This window comes from Crinia signifera, chromosome 4 (assembly GCF_055691185.1).
Source record: "Crinia signifera chromosome 4, ASM5569118v1, whole genome shotgun sequence".
Lineage (NCBI taxonomy): Eukaryota > Metazoa > Chordata > Amphibia > Anura > Myobatrachidae > Crinia > Crinia signifera.
Genome location: NC_139220.1, coordinates 161,842,336 through 161,861,674, shown reverse-complemented (window position 1 = coordinate 161,861,674; position 19,339 = coordinate 161,842,336).

The window sequence follows — 19,339 nt, the reverse complement described above, 5'->3', positions numbered from 1 at the left end:
GTACCCACAGTGCAAAAGGGGAAGGCACCACTGGCACACACCTAGTTATTGCCCTGCACAGCACCTAGTGCCCCTTATTCACATTACGCTTCACATTAGTGCCCATTACACAAAATGTCCACAGTAGTAGTGTTGCTTAAACATAATGCCCACTGTTGTCCTCAGTAGTATCTCTGACTATACGTGACGCCCACACTAGTTGCTGAAAGTCTTAGCGCTGGTTATACGTAAAACCCACACCAGTTGCCAACAGTAGTAGCCCTGATTATGCTTAATGCCCACACCAGTTGACGACAGTAGTAGCGCTGATTTTAGCTAATGCCCACACCAGATGCAGACAGTAGTAGCGCTTGTTATACCTAATGCCCACACCAGTTGCAGACAGTAGTAGCGCTTCTTATATCTAATGTCCACACCAGATGCCGACAGTAGTAGCGCTTCTTATACCAATGCCCACACCAGATGCCGACAGTAGTAGTGCTTCTTATACCAATGCCCACACCAGATGCAGACAGTAGTAGCGCTTCTTATACCTAATGCCCACACCAGTTGCAGACAGTAGTAGCGCTTCTTATACCTAATGCCCACACCAGTTGCCGACAGTAGTAGCCCTGATTATGCTTAATGCCCACACCAGTTGACGACAGTAGTAGCGCTGATTTTAGCTAATGCCCACACCAGATGCAGACAGTAGTAGCGCTTCTTATACCTAATGCCCACACCAGATGCAGACAGTAGTAGCGCTTCTTATACCTAATGCCCACACCAGATGCAGACAGTAGTAGCGCTTCTTATACCTAATGCCCACACCAGATGCCGACAGTAGTAGCGCTTCTTATACCTAATGCCCACACCAGATGCAGACAGTAGTAGCGCTTCTTATACCTAATGCCCACGCCAGTTGCCGACAGTAGTAACGCTTCTTATACCAATGCCCACACCAGATGCAGACAGTAGTAGCGCTTCTTATACCTAATGCCCACAGCAGATGCAGACAGTAGTAGCGCTTCTTATACCAATACCCACACCAGATGCAGACAGTAGTAGCGCTTCTTATACCAATGCTCACACCAGATGCAGACAGTAGTAGCGCTTCTTATACCTAATGCCCACACCAGATGCAGACAGTAGTAGCGCTTCTTATACCAATGCTCACACCAGATGCAGACAGTAGTAGCGCTTCTTATACCTAATGCCCACACCAGTTGCCGACAGTAGTAGCGCTTCTTATACCAATGCTCACACCAGATGCAGACAGTAGTAGCGCTTCTTATACCTAATGCCCACACCAGATGCAGACAGTAGTAGCGCTTCTTATACCAATGCTCACACCAGATGCAGACAGTAGTAGCGCTTCTTATACCTAATGCCCACACCAGATGCAGACAGTAGTAGCGCTTCTTATACCTAATGCCCACACCAGATGCCGACAGTAGTAGCGCTTCTTATACCTAATGCCCACACCAGATGCAGACAGTAGTAGCGCTTCTTATACCTAATGCCCACGCCAGTTGCCGACAGTAGTAACGCTTCTTATACCAATGCCCACACCAGATGCAGACAGTAGTAGCGCTTCTTATACCTAATGCCCACAGCAGATGCAGACAGTAGTAGCGCTTCTTATACCAATACCCACACCAGATGCAGACAGTAGTAGCGCTTCTTATACCAATGCTCACACCAGATGCAGACAGTAGTAGCGCTTCTTATACCTAATGCCCACACCAGATGCAGACAGTAGTAGCGCTTCTTATACCAATGCTCACACCAGATGCAGACAGTAGTAGCGCTTCTTATACCTAATGCACACACCAGTTGCCAACAGTAGTAGCGCTTCTTATACCAATGCTCACACCAGATGCAGACAGTAGTAGCGCTTCTTATACCTAATGCCCACACCAGATGCAGACAGTAGTAGCGCTTCTTATACCAATGCTCACACCAGATGCAGACAGTAGTAGCGCTTCTTATACCTAATGCCCACACCAGATGCAGACAGTAGTAGCGCTTCTTATACCTAATGCCCACACCAGATGCAGACAGTAGTAGCGCTTCTTATACCTAATGCCCACACCAGATGCAGACAGTAGTAGCGCTTCTTATACCTAATGCCCATGCCAGTTGCCGACAGTAGTAGTGCTTCTTATACCAATGCCCACACCAGATGCAGACAGTAGTAGCGCTTCTTATACCAATGCTCACACCAGATGCAGACAGTAGTAGTGCTTCTTATACCAATGCCCACACCAGATGCAGACAGTAGTAGCGCTTCTTATACGAATGCTCACACCAGATTCAGACAGTAGTAGCGCTTCTTATACCTAATGCCCACACCAGATGCAGACAGTAGTAGCGCTTCTTATACCAATGCTCACACCAGATGCAGACAGTAGTAGCGCTTCTTATACCTAATGCACACACCAGTTGCCAACAGTAGTAGCGCTTCTTATACCAATGCTCACACCAGATGCAGACAGTAGTAGCGCTTCTTATACCTAATGCCCACACCAGATGCAGACAGTAGTAGCGCTTCTTATACCAATGCTCACACCAGATGCAGACAGTAGTAGCGCTTCTTATACCTAATGCCCACACCAGATGCAGACAGTAGTAGCGCTTCTTATACCTAATGCCCACACCAGATGCAGACAGTAGTAGCGCTTCTTATACCTAATGCCCACACCAGATGCAGACAGTAGTAGCGCTTCTTATACCTAATGCCCATGCCAGTTGCCGACAGTAGTAGTGCTTCTTATACCAATGCCCACACCAGATGCAGACAGTAGTAGCGCTTCTTATACCAATGCTCACACCAGATGCAGACAGTAGTAGTGCTTCTTATACCAATGCCCACACCAGATGCAGACAGTAGTAGCGCTTCTTATACCAATGCCCACACCAGATGCAGACAGTAGTATCGCTGCCTATACGTAACACCCACACCAGCTGCCGACATTCCTACGCTGCTTTTACAGATGGAGCCAGCCTCATTGTTGCTGCTGGCGTGCCAGATTCTCCGATCTGGCGGGCGGCCCGCCAGCATACATGGACACACAACGTCTTGGACGCTCGCATGTCCATGGGCCGGGTATGGGGCGGGCAAGCATCAGAGACGCACACATGGCAGAATCCCCAGCGCACCGCGATGATTGGTGTAAGAGAGACAGGTACAATGAGGATGGCTCCATCTGGACATAGTTTGGTGACAGTATTACTCCCTCTCGCACACTTTTTTTTTTACCTTAAAATTTGTGGCAGCTCAGCCTCTCCTTTCATCAGCCCTGCTGTGCTCCGATGTAGCTCCGCCCCCTCGTCCCGTTTGGCTCCGCCCATCCGTCCGTGTAGCTCCGCCCCCTGTTCAGTGTCTGCTGGCCTGACAGTGACACTGATGTAGTTAAAGGGGGGTTGGACATGGGAGCTTGGAAGGAGCTTCAGGAAGCTGGCGCTGCTGCCTGTAGTCAGTGTGACAGGCAGCAGCAGCCACTGAAGACAGCAGCAGCAGCAGCAGCAACAGGGAAGGGGGGAGGGGGGGGGACTCCTCTCTGCTCCTGCGCTTCTGACTCCGAGTCCACTGGGCTATTTGATCCTCCTGCGGCACCCCCCCCCCTCCCCCCCTCAGGGAGGCGGGGCTAGCGCCGCTCGGAGAGAGCCAGGCTCAGGTTTTTAGAGAGAATAGTGGGTGGGAGGAGTCACCAGCAGTGCCAGACCAGTGACAGTCGGAGGGCCTGGCACATGGTGACTATACTACTGGGCTGAGCCGGCTAACACTAGTAGCTCAGCCTCAGCGGCAGAGCCTGAGGTGAGCTCAGCTGTATGCTATGCTGTCACTGTGTGCTCACTGCTGCCCCTGCTGCCTGCAATGTTAAATTCGGCCTCAGTAGCATCGGCCTCCCGGGAAAGTTCCCGGTAATTATAATGGCCAATCCGCCCCTGCTTGGACATTCCAACATGACAATGATCCACAACACAAGGCCAAGTTGACCTGTCATTGGCTACAGCAGAATAAAGTGAAGGTTCTGGAGTGGCCATCTCAGTCTCCTGACCTCAATATCATTGAGCCACTCTGGGGAGATCTCAAACGTGCAGTTCATGCAAGACAACCCAAGAATTTACAGGAACTGGAGGCTTTTTGCCAAGAAGAATGGGCAGATTTACCATCTGAGAAAATAAAGAGCCTCATCCACAACTACCACAACAGACTTGAAGCTGTCATTGATGTTAAAGGGGAAAATACACGGTATTAAGAACTGGGGTATGTAAACTTTTGATCAGGGTCATTTGGGTAGTTTCTGTTGTCATTATGATTTAAAAAAGTAAACACAGTTGTTTGACAATAAATGGCTTCACCCAACGACTAACCATAAATGAAAGAAAAGTTTGTGGTTTATCATTCGTATTCTCTGACAAATACCCAGAAAATCACAAATTCTGCTAGGGTATGTAAACTTATGAGCACAACTGTATATATGCAATGCTGATAATGCTATACAGACAGCCACAGTCTGCATCTATGTATAAGTACATAGATGCAGACAGATGGTTAAAGTCAGTGACATTCAAATTTTGGTAGGAAGACGGATGCTGACACACTGGCAGATGTTGACACACAGATGTTGACAGCTAGATTGTGTGCACACAATCGTGCAATGCGCGGTCCTTCTGGTTGGGGGATTGGTCCTCTGTGATCAGACGTGCTGCATTAGTTGGGATTGGGAGATGATTGTATGTGCTTTTGACGGCTCATACAACCGGCATAATTTGAGTGCCAGTTTTCAGGCAGTTTAGATGCATACAATCGAATGTGAGATGACCGGTCATATGCAGCAGCTGGATTGTATGACGTTTGTATGATGTATTGTGAGTATATTGTGTGTCCAGAAACCACCAAGGACTGCCGGGGAGTTAAAGGGAAAGTTGGACACAATCATGATTGTAAGACAGGTCTTTCTAATGTATGGCCACCTTAAGATTGCACAAGTTGGACACAATCATGATTGTAAGACAGGTCTTTCTAATGTATGGCCACCTTAAGATTGCAATATTTTAAACACTGCATATAAGTGTAGAATAAAGTCATGGGATCAGCACCATGACTGATTCTGTACTTTATCTAGAGAATCAAAGTCTTGAGGTACAGTATGACAATGCACATGTAAACAGAGATGTAAAAAAATCTTCTTAAAGAAGCAAGAAATCGAGCATCAGTGGATCATTGTGTACACATGCTCGATTTCTTGCTTCTTTAAGAAGATTTTTTTACATCTCTGTTTACATGTGCATTGTCATACTGTACCTCAAGACTTTGATTCTCTAGATAAAGTACAGAATCAGTCATGGTGCTGATCCCATGACTTTATTCTACACTTATATGCAGAATGGTGTAAAGGAATGTGCAAATTGTGCATTGGTGGAGAGAGTGAGTTGTGAGCTGAAAGATGCAGGCCTAAAAAAAGGTAATTTGGGGGGCAGAAGTAGTGTCAAAAACAGTCTATTTGATGAATTGTGCTTTCATAGCTGCCTAAAAAGATGTAAGACCGATATAAGGTTAGGAAACACATGTAAAAATACTGAAAGAAAGAAGATGCAAGCTAGATTCAAAGTCCATGAAGTGTACCATGGGTCCACCTAAAAAGCATCAGTACCTAACCAAGATGCAGTGGCGGGCTGGGATCGGGGGACAGGGTGCCATGTGCCCCCCGGGCCACTCTGTTACTTAGTGATTCGGGCCGCCGCTACAAGTAATAGTCACCCCCTTCCCCCCGGTGCTCACTGCTATTCAGAGCGCTCAGCGCACTGTGCTGCAGCGCAAGCTTTCGCAAGACCCTAGTCAGCGGCTGACTGAAATGTGGCTCCAGTCACCAGCGAATCAGAACTCATGTTCCTGCAGCCGCGGTGAATGGCTGCAGGGACGTGAGCTCCGATTGGCTCACGAACTGGAGCCATATTTCAAATGGCCGCGGAGGGGCTAGCAGCAGCGGCAGCGTGAGTCGGGCTGGGCTGGGGGAGAGTGCTGAGCGGAGGCCACATCTATGACAGCCACCCCAGCCCCTACTACAAGACCCAGGTACACACGTGGTTCCGCCCCCTCTCTTTTGTGTTTTTCTCCCTGTGCCCTCCTACCTACCCTGCTGCTAGAAGGGATGTGTCAGGCTGTCAGCATTGCAGCATGCCTGCTCTGGCCCCAACAGTGACAGTCCCCTCAATCTCACTCTCTGATACAGTAACCTTATGTCCTGCTGTCCCCACATAGTCTGTCCTGGCTCTTCTCTAATACACAGCACTCCTTGTCCTAATACAGTACCAGCCAATTCCTCCTTTCCCCAGCTTCCACCGCAACCTGCATATCTCTGCCCTCCCTAGAACCCTACTTCTCTCTAGCGCCCTTCGTCTCTCTGCCCACCCTAGCACCCTGCCTCTCTCTATCCCACCCTAGCACCCTGCCTCTCTCTATCCCACCCTAGCGCCCTGCCTCTCTCTATCCCACACTAGCACACTATGTCACCCAAATGTCACTGTCCCTGCATCGTGGCCCACTCCATGTGGCATAACGTGAATGTTGGCTCATTCAGTGTGCATTAAGGCTTATTCTGTGTGGCTTAATGGGAATTTTGGCTCAGTCTATGTGAATTTGGCTTATTCCGTGTGGCATAATGTAAAGGACATGCCCCCATTTGAGTGGCAACACACCCTTTCCCTGTGAGAGAGGCACATACATTTAGGACATAAGGCGGCAGTCTTAATATTTCAAAAACATATTTATATATATTTTTTGTACCGAAAACCATTTTCGCCATCACAAATGGGCCGGTGCTATGTAGTTGCCCCCCAGGTTAAAAGTTGCCAGCCAGCCCCTACCAAGATGACCACTGTTTGGTCTTCTGTGCATGCGTTGAATAATCTTCTTACTGTGAATAAGTGCCACGGCAAGATATAAGATTCCGCTAGTGTGTACCATTATTCTGCTTGTCACTACTAAAAGAGTGCTCAAATTTCTCAACCCCAGCCAGTGGCATAACTATAGAGGGTGCAGGGGATGCAACTGCTATGGGTTCCGGTGGGTTGGGGGGGCCCGGGAGCCAAGCAGGCCAACCCCTGCACCCTTTTTATTTATTTTTCAATATTGCTGTACTGACATCCAGTGCCCAGTGGCTCAGGCCTCCTCTCACCCCTTCAGCTGCTACCTAAATGAGGAGCAGTGCACAGATCCGCCACCCATTACCCACAACTGCTAGAGATGGTGCGTGGCACACCTCTGGCACAAGAACACAAGACAACCGCCAACTCCAGGCCCGGGGCACAGGACACCTGCCAGTGGCGACAACTTGAGCACAACACACTGACCACTGTCACTTCCGACACCAGGGCATAGGAGAGACTCTGGCGCCGGGCACAGCAGACCCTCCGGGCAGACACTACCACTGCCGGCATCAGGACACATGACACCCACCACACTCCTGCTAGAGCCGATGCAGGGCACAGGAGACCTGCCAACACCACTCTTTGAGCCTGATGGAGCAGAGGAGGTCCGCTACTTCTGTGGCAGGTGAGAAGTAGCCCTGCACAGTGCCGATTGTACTTTGGGGGGAATCTAAGTGATGCTTGTCAACTTTTGCAAACCTCTCTCACCTCACATCACATTGTCTTGTCTCTTTCACCCCCCCTTCTTTATCCCCCATCTCCCTCTCTCTCCCCCTGTTCCCCTCACACCCCATCCCCTCTTGCTCCCCCCCATCCTCCTTTCTCACTCTGCCCCCTCTCTTTCTGCCCTTTCCCCCTATCTGTCTCACTCTCCCCTCTCAATCGACCCTGTCTCGCTCCCCCCTCCCCTCTGTCTCACTTCCCATGCCCCTCTCTGTCTCACACCTCCTCCTCTTTATCTCTCTTACCCTGCACCTCGCTATCTCTCTTCCCACTCTTCCCCCCCTTTTTTCATTCTCTCCCCATCCCATTTTCTCTATTTTTGTCTCTCTTCCTCTCTCCCCTGTCCCCCTCTTCCTTCTCTCTCTCCCTTGGTCTCTCATTTCCCCCTGTCACCCCTCTTTCGCTTAACTTTGCTTTTCCCCCCCTGGTCTTTCTTCTTCTTGTCACCATTATTTTGCTCTCTCTCTCTCTCTCTCCCTCTGCCCCCCCCCCCCCCCTGGCCTCTTTCCTGGTCTCTCTTTCTCCTACTCTCTCTTTCTCTCTACCTCTTCTTTTCCTCTGCCCCTCTCTATCCATTTTCCCTCTCTTTTTCCTCCCCTTTGTTCACTCTCTTCCTATCCCCTTTTCTCTCTTTTTGTATCTCCTGTGCCCTCTTTCCCCTGTCCTCCTCTTTCTCTCTCCTCTGCTCCCTTCTCTCTCCCCCTGGTATCTCTTCCTCCTGCCACCCCTCTTCCTCTCTCCCCTGTTCCCCCTGCCCCCTCTCCCTCTCCCCTGGTCTCTCTCTTCCCCCCTGTCACCCCTCTTTCTCTAACCTTTGCTCTCTCCCCCCGGTCTTACTTCCTGTTGTCACCCTTCTTTTGCTCTCTCCTGCTCTCACACTTTGTCTGCCCCCTCTCCCTCCCCACTTTTCCATGTGTATTCTCTCTTTATCTTAACACTCTCTCACTCCACCCAGGGCAGGCAACAGAAATCTTGGGGCCCGGAACACTGATATCTCTGAGCCCCCCAACACCAAACGCGGATTGTTATTACATTGCATATGGAATGTATTTTTTAATAATAGAAATAAACAGATAATTAATATTCACAATGCAATATAATAGGGAAGGGCAGATGGGAGGGCACAGCATTGTGCGTTGTGTGGTTTGGTGTGTTGTGTCATTAAACTCATCAGTACGTGTAGCCAGACAGGTAGCCAGTCATGCTTACAGACCCTGAGTTCCTCAAAGCTTTGGGGCCCCTCAACTGGTCGGGCCCGGTACGGGTGTCCCTTTTGACCCCCCTGTCGCCTGCCCTGACTCCACCTACATCTCACTTCTCTCCTCTTCTTTCTCTGTCCTAGTTTCTTTCTTTATCCTCTCCCCCCACACACCTCCCCCCACCAGCTTCTCCTCTCTCTCTCTCTCTCTCTCTCTCTTTCCTCCCTCTCTGAAAGTCTCGCTCTCCCTGACACCACTTTCAATCCCTATCTGATCCCCTCTTTCTTCATGACACTCTATGTGTCGCTCCTCTCTCTTTCTCGTATTCCCTCTTTTTCCATGTAGCCCCCTCTAACCACCTGACCACCCCTCTCTCCCTCTCTCAATCCACTCTCTTTTTCTCTCTCTTTCCCCGACATTGGGATGGGATGTGACACCACCACAGATGTGACAAACTGTCACATTTTGAAAGATCTGCATGTCACCTGGAAAACATGGATTGTTTGGGGTCCTAAGGAATGAGTTGGGAACCACTGCTATAAATAACATTAAGGTTATGATATTAAATTTTTTTTTTAAACAATTTTTATTGAGCAATAGTGAATAAACATGTCCAGTACAGTCCAGCTGTTATATTATCTTGACAAATAAACCTATTTCACAAATTGCTTATTTTGTGTGTTTTTTTGTTTTTGACTACAAATCTACTTCAACTTCAAGATATCGTATAGAAAACAGATATACTTTAAAAGTATGATGCACATTATGTTTTCTACTTTTGCATAAATTAAAACATTTATATATTTTTTTACAAACAATTAGTAGCATTGTCAAAATGATTTACAGTATGCAATTGGAAGTCGCGTTTGATTTCAGTATGAAAACCTGCTTCCAGTACTACAATACTCCTAATACATATTACCTTCTCTGCAAAGGGCCTGATTCAGAGATGTAAGTACAGAGATAAATAGGGTATTCTATGCATGTGAAGAAAGAGAACCGAGGGCTGATTAAGCTAGAGGTGCCATAAACTGCTGAAGGAATCCGAGATGCCTGCACTTTAAGTTGTGTTGTTAAGGGGGCTATGATGCTGCAGCAAATAGCCAATTAGGGAGCAGGGGAGGAGTTCATGCAGTTAGGAATAGCCAGAGGGTCAGGTGATCTGCCTCTCTGGTCCGAATTTCCTGGCTGCAAGGTGTGTTCAGCACCCCTCCTGTACAACTACTTTGATTCTGCTTAAATTCCTCTAAATCCTCATAATCCTCACATCTCCTCTTTCCTTAGATATCTCTCTCCTCTCTCTCCCTTATCTCACTCTTTTCCGGGGTTCTGACAGCCTTTTTTCTGTCACTGCAGTGCGCACCTCTGCTGAACGGCCTAGTTATGCCGCGCCCGCGTAGATCGCGTAACCCACCCGCCCGTTACCTACATCAAGGCTCCCCCTTTGATCCTGCCCCGGCTGGCGGCGAGCCGGCTGGGCGGGGAGGCAGAGCGGCGGCGAGACCGGGTGCGCGGCGGGGCGCGAGGGGGGCCGCGTCGTCGGCTGATGACGCGGTCACCCGCGGCACTAGGCCGCGACCACGCAGGGTTGTTAGTGCGCCCGCCGGGGATAGCAGAGGCTCCCCCGGTGGCGGCGCGGGTCCCAGGAGAGGTACCAGGGCGAGGGGGAATTCAGCAGGGGCCGCGCTAGGCGCTCCCACGGTGCGGCAAGATGGCCGCCGGGCTCCGGCAGCGCGTAGGGTCCCAGCATGCCCAGAGGGCGCACACCTCGCCAGCACCCGGGAGGCCGGCAGGGAGGGGGGCGCAGGGGTCTCCTGCCCACACAAGGTTAGCACATGACGGAGCTACAGCTCCACTGCCATCAACCCCACTGCGCCTGCCGGCGGGGCCCCCCATGACTCCCCTGCAGAGAGCTAGGAGAAGGTGGCTCAGCAGGGCCCGCCTGTTGCCACAGGGCCATAGGCCATCACAGGGTGTGGAGTCTAACATCGCTGCTCCAGCCCCTCCCCCTGCGCAGACGTCTTCACCGGCTGTTGACATGGCTGTGGTGCGACAGCTAGTGGCTAGGCTGACACCGCAGGTGGTTCAGCAGCCTGCACCACACACCGGGACAGGACCTGGGTCCCTTCCCCCCGCTATCCCTTCTGCTGGTATTATGGCTGACGGAGGGCCTGCTTCTCACGTGATGGCTGCCCTTGGCATTTCACCTGCGGCAACGGGTTCCATTCCTTCCGCGGTCCCAGGCCCAGCAGTGACACCGCAACGGCTGGCGGGTGTCGAGGCGGCAGGGCCGACAGAGGTGGACGGTCCTTCGGGGTCCACAGGAGCGTCCACAGCAGGAGCTGTTCCAGGTGGGTCCTCCAGCACACACAAAAAGCGAAGGCGTAGACGTTCCCGTACCTCCTCGTCATCGGGGTCCGAATCAGTGACGTCCGGTGAGGAGGGGGGTCATAGGTCCAGACACAGGCACCGCCGTTCTGGGAGACGCCGCAGGCGTTCCCAGTCCTCTAGCGGTGACTCAGGCTCCCCGCTGTTCCCCAGGTGACAGGTAGTACATTGCGAAAACACCGCGGTACTGAGAGGCCTGCGGCGTAGCGTCAGGGACCGCATCAGGGAGGGCAGGTACGTGAGCTTTTTCACCATGACTGCCCAAGATGAGAAAGATTATCGCGCAGCGAAGCGCAGAGGGGGCATAGGGGAGGCTGCTTATTGCACGTACCAGAGGTGGCAAGTGGGACTATTCATGTTCGCGGCATGTTATTTGGAAACCAGGCCCCAGGAACATATGAATGTGATAAGGTACATTCACATGATGCATGCCATGTACATGGATGATGGCGAGAGCGTATGGCGGGCCTATGATGAGCAATTCCGGCGAAAGCAGTCGGGTTGCGAGATCATGGCTCTCGGGGCCAAGGATGTCGAGGTCTGGATGGGTAAGAAGCCATCGGCTTCGACCACCACGACTGCTGCATCCGCGGCCCCGGCAGCGCCGGCGGTCCCGCGCAGGGGCCCTTCGTCCTTTCGCGGGGGCACAGGTGGAGGGCAGGCGGCTGGGAGATGCTTTGCTTTTAATGGGGCGGGATGCGCAGCGGGTGCTCGCTGCAGATTTAAACATCAATGCTCCAAGTGCTGGGGAGGGCACTCGGTCAAGGACTGCCCGCGCTCCAAGCAAGCAGGCGGGGCTGCCAGGAATAATGCCGGAGCAGCCCCGGCTCCAGCCCCTCCTCAGTAAGGCTCCTTCTCCGGTGAGGGGTGACCGCCTGGCCGTTTGGCTGGGGCGGTACCCCCTCAGGGAGGAGGCAAAGTTTCTGGCCACAGGTTTCTCGCAAGGATTCCGTCTCCCCATCCGAGGGGAGGTGGCGTCTGGGTGTCCTAGAAACCTGAAATCTGCCATCGATATGCCCCACGTAGTCCTAGAGAAGGTGGCAAAGGAAGTAAGCCTAGGTAGGATGGTGGGCCCATTTCCTGAACCCCCGGTTCAGAATTTGGTCCTGTCCCCGGTGGGGGTGGTGCCCAAGAAAGAGCAGGGCAAGTTCCGTCTGATACAACACCTATCCCACCCCCCGGGGTTATCAGTGAATGACGCAATTCCGGCGGAGTTGTGTCATGTACGATACCAATCCTTTGAAGAGGCTTTGACGATAGTGCGCGGCTTTGGGAAGCGGGCGCTGCTGGCCAAGGTGGACGTGGAGTCAGCATTTAGATTACTCCCCCTGCACCCCGAATCCTTTTGGTTCATGGGGTTCAAGCTGCCTTCCGGGTTTTACGTGGATCGTTGCTTGCCCATGGGCTGTTCAGTGTCCTGCGCCTACTTCGAATGCTTTAGCAGCTTCCTGCATTGGTGTGTCACGGAGAGCTCGGGCGAGTCAGGGGTCGCCCATTACCTGGACGACTTCCTGTGCGTTGGCCCGGCTGATTCCCCACGTTGCGGGGCTCTCCTGAACGCAATGCAACAGCTGTTTGGCTACTTCGGAGTCCCCATCGCGGCAGACAAGACAGAGGGGCCAACTACGTGCCTGTCTTTCCTGGGTATTGAGATTGACACGCAGGCCGGGTGCTGCAGGTTGCCCTCCGATAAGCTTGTACGGCTGCGGGGGGCGATCTCCCAGTCCCTGGCCTCTGGCAAGCTCAGGGTGCGCCAGCTCCAGTCCCTCCTGGGACTGTTCCACTTCGCGTGCCGGGTTATCCCCATGGGCCGGGTCTTCTGCCGAAAACTAGAACTCGCCATGTCCGGCCCCAATAGGCCCCAGTTCTTTGTACGCCTGAACGCAGAGCTCAAAAGAGACCTTAGAGTGTGGGAGGTTTTCCTGCGCGATTTCAACGGGGTACTGTTGTGGCCTAGCCCTGCAAGTAACAGTAGGGATTTGCAGCTATACACCGATGCCGCGGGGGTATTGGTTTCGGCGTGTTCCTGCATGGATCCTGGTGCGCTGCGACATGGCCGGACGAATGGGCGGAGGAAGGGCTCACCAGGAACATGCTACTGCTGGAACTGTTCCCAATAGTGGTGGCCTTAGAACTTTGGGGTGACCGCTTGCGCGATGCCTGCATCACTTTCTGGTGTGATAACCTGGGGGTGGTGCAGGCCATCAATAAGCAGAGCTCGTCTTCGCTGCCGGTAGTACGTTTGTTGGCCCGCCTTGTTTTGAAATGTTTGCAGATTAACTTGCATTTTGTTGCCAGGCACGTGCCAGGGGTGGACAACTCGATTGTCGATGCCCTGTCCAGACGTGACTGGGCTAGGTTTTGGTCCCTGGCGCCAGGGGCCGAATTGAATGGTGAGCTCTGTCCTCCTTATGTTTGGCAGGTCATCAGGCAGGCATGGAGGAACTAGCCATGCGGGCTATTTCCCCCAGGACGCTGCGTTGTTACCAAGCTGGCTGGCTGGAATGGGAACAATTCAGACTGTCCGCATCCCAAGCAGGTAAGGCCCCGAGTGATGCCATGAAGGCTTTTGTGTGGAGTTTGTACTCCAGGGGGCAGACTGTGTCGGCCGTGAGACGGCTGTTGGCCGGTGTGTCGTTCTTCTCATCGCTGTATGGGAGATTGGACCCCGGCCGGTCTTTTGTGGTGTCTAGAGCCTTGAGGGGCTGGCGCCGCGCTTGCCCTGTGGCTCCGGATAGCAGGCGGCCCATAGACGGGTCCCTGCTGCCTCCTTTATTGGGGGCAGTGAGGGATATCTGTCATTCCGATTATGAGGTCCAGCTGTTTCACCTAGCATATGCTATGGCTTTCCACGGAGCTTTCAGGGTTGGCGAGCTGGTAGCCCCGTCAAGGCAGCGGCCTTCGCCTCTGTCGATAGAGGACGTGGTAATTCAGGTCGACTTGGTTTGGTGCCGGGTCCGGCGTTCCAAGACGGACCAGGCTGGGAGAGGTCAATGGCTGTCATTGCAGCCGTGCCCGGTGGAAGGGATATGCCCAGTGGCGATGGCAAGCGCCTACGCCCTGTTGCGGCCCGACTGCCCGGGGGCATGGCTAATGCACTTGGATGGTTCCTCATTGACCAAATACCAGTTCTGCCACGTTTTGGGGCGTGCCCTGGTCTCGCTTGGCCTTGATCCGAGGGAGTTTGGAACACACTCTTTTCGGATTGGGGCGGCCACATCTGCCGCTGCTGGGGGTCAATCCGACGCAGAGATACAGTCTCTGGGTCGATGGCGTTCGGCAGCATTCCGCAGATACATTCGGCCTGGTCTATCTGTCCAACTGCCTGACTGTAGCCGACTGGACGCATAAGTACTCGTCTCACTTTAGCGGGAGTCTTGAGGTGGTCCACTTTCCCCCGGGGGCACAATTCGGCTGAATTACAATTTGACATGGCGTCCTGGATAGTTTACTCCGGGGGTTTTCTGTGCAGTGTGCCTCAAGGTCTGGTCGGCTACGGTTCCTTTCTCTTCTCTCCCTCTCCAGTGTGTTTGATTTGTTGAGAGCGGCGAGATGTGATGGCATGCGTCCTAACCTGTTTACATCTTGCAGGTCGCAGGGACGTCAATACGGTGTGGGTGATGGGACACTCGTTTGTCCACTGGGCGTCAAAAGCGTGTGAAAGTTTGAGTGGGGGTATGCGTGCAAAAGCTCGAATGGTTCGATGGTTGGGAGTGCGTGGCATGCTTTGGGGAGCGTTGCAGGGCTTATTGCTATGGTCAGTGCGGGACTTTGGAGTCCCTGAGGTGCTAATTTTGCATCTGGGCGGAAACGATCTAGGCCGATGCACTGCCTTAGAGTTGCGGTCAATTATTATCAGGGACCTGCATATTATAGCCCAGACGCTCCCCTGCTGCAGCCTGGTCTGGTCCTCAATGATTCCCAGGCGGGTCTGGAGGACAGCCAGGTCAGGGCCCCGCTTGGATGGCGCACGGAGAAAGGTCAATGCTGCGGTGCAGCGATACCTGTTGGCGAATAGCGGTGGTGTCATCAGGCATGACTCCATCGTCTATAAGCGGGGTTCCCTGTATAGGCCGGACGGTGTCCATTTAAGTCCCGAAGGAATGGCAATATTCCTGGACGACCTGTTTAGAGGTTTTTAGTTGAAGTTATAGTTGTTAGGTAGAAGTGCTGAGCGTTAGGGTGGCGGTGCTGCAGCCTAAGGCTTGGCTTGTGGCGGTAAAGAACGGTCCTTGTTCAAATGCTGATATGAGGATAGTGGGGTGCGCTCTCCCCTCAATGATACGCCACGAGCCCATGCCCCTTGGACAGGGGATGGGCTGCACCATCCGCACGGGTGGGTTGCGTGGGAGAGTTGAACACCAACGCTGTGTGAATGGTGTGATGTCATCTTACCCTTCTTTTCTCTATGACCGTTCTTTAGGGCCGCCACCCTCTTTTATAGATCAATATATATAAATAGTTGTCAATAATAAATTTGACATTCATATTGAAACGCCAGCACTTGTGTCTGTCTCTTTATTTTAGTATAAGTTAGATAAGTTTAGATAAGTTATTAAAGTGTCGGGGCATAAGGATTACCGATGGCAAGTTTATAGGTCCTGTGTCCTCACATGGAAGACCTCAAGCTGCAGCCTGATTGATAGGCTGGCAGCATTTGGGGGCCAGAGTGGGTGGAGCCAGGCTGTGTTCCCCCATTTTATGGCAGTGGATAGACCAGTGGCTTTACCTTCCTCTGCAGTGTTAACAGCTGGGCCTTCTTGCGTAGGTTGAGTATTACTAAAATGGACGATGTTCATGCAAGTAGTCTGATGCAGCATATTCAGATGCAGCAGTGAATCACACAGGCATGTATGAGGCATCTATTTACTCAAAACTCCTCCTGCAGATTTTGCATATTGTTATACAGTATATCAGCTGTTATATGAACACACTGAATCAGGTCCACCATGCTTAACAGCTACTAAGTCATGCAGCCAGGGCTACAACACCAGTGTACAGTATTTATCAGCAGAGATGGCTTTCTTCTGATGATGATGAGGCACATTCAGCTCCAGTATTTTTACAATATTTTAAAAGTTTTAAAAAGCCACAAGGCAAATGAACTACTTCATTACAAGCATTTATTTCCAAACCTGTCATGTGGTACTAAACTCCGCCAAATTGCTTGCAACTCTAAATCAGACCTACAGTACTGTAGCTTATCTTTTTATTTAATAAAAAATATATTTTTTATGGCAGCTACAGTAATAAATATTACCTAATTTTATTTACTTGTGTGTAAACAGCCCTCTCTGATATTACATTACAATATAAAGAATTTATAATCCTAAACAATTATATTGTGATCTACTGTAACCCATGCTTTTAAAACAGAATATACACTATTGTACGGAATTGGGTCATTGGATAGACATACATTAGGTCTCCAAGCATTAGGTCGACCACTGAATGTCGGCATACATGAAGGTTGACATGACTGAAGGTAGACATGCATGAAGTCGACATAACTGACAGTTGACATGGGTCAGGTCGACAGTCAAAAGACTGACATGGGTTTTTTAACTTTTTTGTCCCAGATGGTGCCTCTCCTGCTCTCTCTCTCTCTGCCCCTCTCTCTCCTGGTCTGGACCTTCCCCTTCATGCATTTGACCTAATGCTTGGTGACCTAGTGACTGTATCCCATATTGTACACACTAGAATACAAATCAATTATGATTTATTCAGTGGCGTAACTATATATTTTGCGCCCCCCCGCCACATTTTTTCGGCGCCCCCCCCCCCCTATACTCTTACCTGACGGTCACTGTCCCGTCCAGTTTCCCTCAGTCACCGCTGCGCTGCTGCCCGGCCGCATCTGCGTCACTGTCCCGTCACTCGCTCTCGGCGCCGGCTCCTGCTGATAATGAAAAGTGACTCTTAGAAAATGGCTGCCAAAACTGTCTGCAATACGGGGGCAGCCATTTTCTAAGTGTCACTTTTCATTATCAGCAGGAGCCGGCGCCGGGAGCGAGTGACGGGACAGTGACCGCAGATGCGGCCGGGCAGCAGCGCAGCGGGTAACTATAGCACCGCAGCCCCCCAGGCGCCCATAGTTACTCTGCGCCTCCCCGCCATGGCGGGGGCTGCGGAGGCTTAGTTACGCCAGTGGATTTATTCTTTTATTAATATTTTTTAGCACACAAATCAAATTCAGCATTTCATCACCAACATTTTATTAACACTTTCTCTATATTAAAATCAAACAATATATTGACTATGATTCTAACAATTCTCCACCTACTACTACTACTACTACTACTACTACTACTATTCCTACTAATAATAATAATAATAACTATAGGCAGAAGAAAAAAAATATGTCAGGAGTTACCGTACTGCACCCAAGGGTGACAGCACCCTGACCTCTACTGGATGAACCAGATACTGAATTTGTTCTAAGAATAAAGAAAATAAGTTAAAACATAGCAATACCATACGATTTCAATTAAACTATCATTTTTCATGCCAGTGGCTAACAAGAGATAACATTTTCCTGTTTTAAGAATACTTAGCAGTGACACGGATTACGTGACCCATAAATCTATCTCACCATATCAATAAATGTCAACTGTAAGCCCAAATGTTTTATACAGAAATGAAGCCTTCCAAGAAAAAAAAATATGAAAAGCTTATGAAAAACACGCTATTGGTTTATTCATTGTGCTTACTGATATCTATAATAACAGACAATCAAAAGAGAGGGAAAAGCAGAGATGCTTGCATCAGCCTAATGTGATATCTTTGTGAAATCAAAGAAAATATTTGGTACTTGTTTCCTATCTGGGCGCCCACGATTTTAATCGCGGGCATCGGGGGTAAAATCGGGGCCATCGCGGGCATCGCGGCCGATAAAAAATCGGGTGCGATTGGCCAGACGCGATGCCCGCGATTTTCCCATAGGGAACAATGTTAAATGCCTCAATTTACCCGCGATGACCGCGATTTACCATAGGAAACAATGTTAAATGGATCAATTTTCCCAAATTATCATAGGGAATACCCCTGAACATAAAAATGTCCCCCCAAAAGTAGTTGACGCCACCCCGCCATCAACGTGAACCCGAAGCGTGGCGAGCGCAGCGAGCCCGCGAGGGGCGGCGGTACGCGTCCTCCGACCTTTTCATGCCCTACTATCCACTAGGGCGTGGAGTGAGAATAGAATAGTGTGGCGAGCGCAGCGAGCCACCGAGCCCGAAGCGTGGCGAGCGCAGCGAGCCCCGCGAGGGGACGCGGATACCTTCACAGGTAAACGCGTCCCTTCGCGGGCTTCCCAGGTGTCCGCGACGCCATGGACACCTGGGAAGCCCGCGAGGGGACGCGTATAACTGTGAAGGTATCCGCGTCCCCTCGCGGGGCTCGCTGCGCTCGCCACGTTTCGGGCTCGGTGGCTCGCTGCGCTCGCCACACTATTCTATTCTCACTCCACGCCCTAGTGGATAGTAGGGCATGAAAAGGTCGGAGGACGCGTACCGCCGCCCCTCGCGGGCTCGCTGCGCTCGCCACGCTTCGGGTTCACGTTGATGGCGGGGTGGCGTCAACTACTTTTGGGGGGACATTTTTATGTTCAGGGGTGTTTTTGCCACATTTCCCATTGTTCCCTATGATAATTTGGGGAAATTGATCCATTTAACATTGTTTCCTATGGTAAATCGCGGTCATCGCGGGTAAATTGAGGCATTTAACATTGTTCCCTATGGGAAAATCGCGGGCATCGCGTCTGGCCCATCGCATGTCATTATAATGACATGCGATGTACCCGCGATGCCCGCGATGGGCGCCCAGATAGGAAACAAGTACCAAATATTTTTACATTTCTCGAAATTTTGATTAATTAAAAAAAAATGTGCTAAATTTGAGAGATCTGATTATCACAGATCTGAGGCAAAATGTAATAGGGTGATTTATTTGGTCAAAAAGTCTGAATTTAATTAACAAAAATCGTACATGTAGTAGTGTGCGATTTGTTGTCAAAATCACATGCTTTTCCATGACTTAAAAATAGCACATTCAAAATCGCATCCTGTTGTTTTCTCATAGAAAGCAACACAATCACAAATGTAATAGGGTGC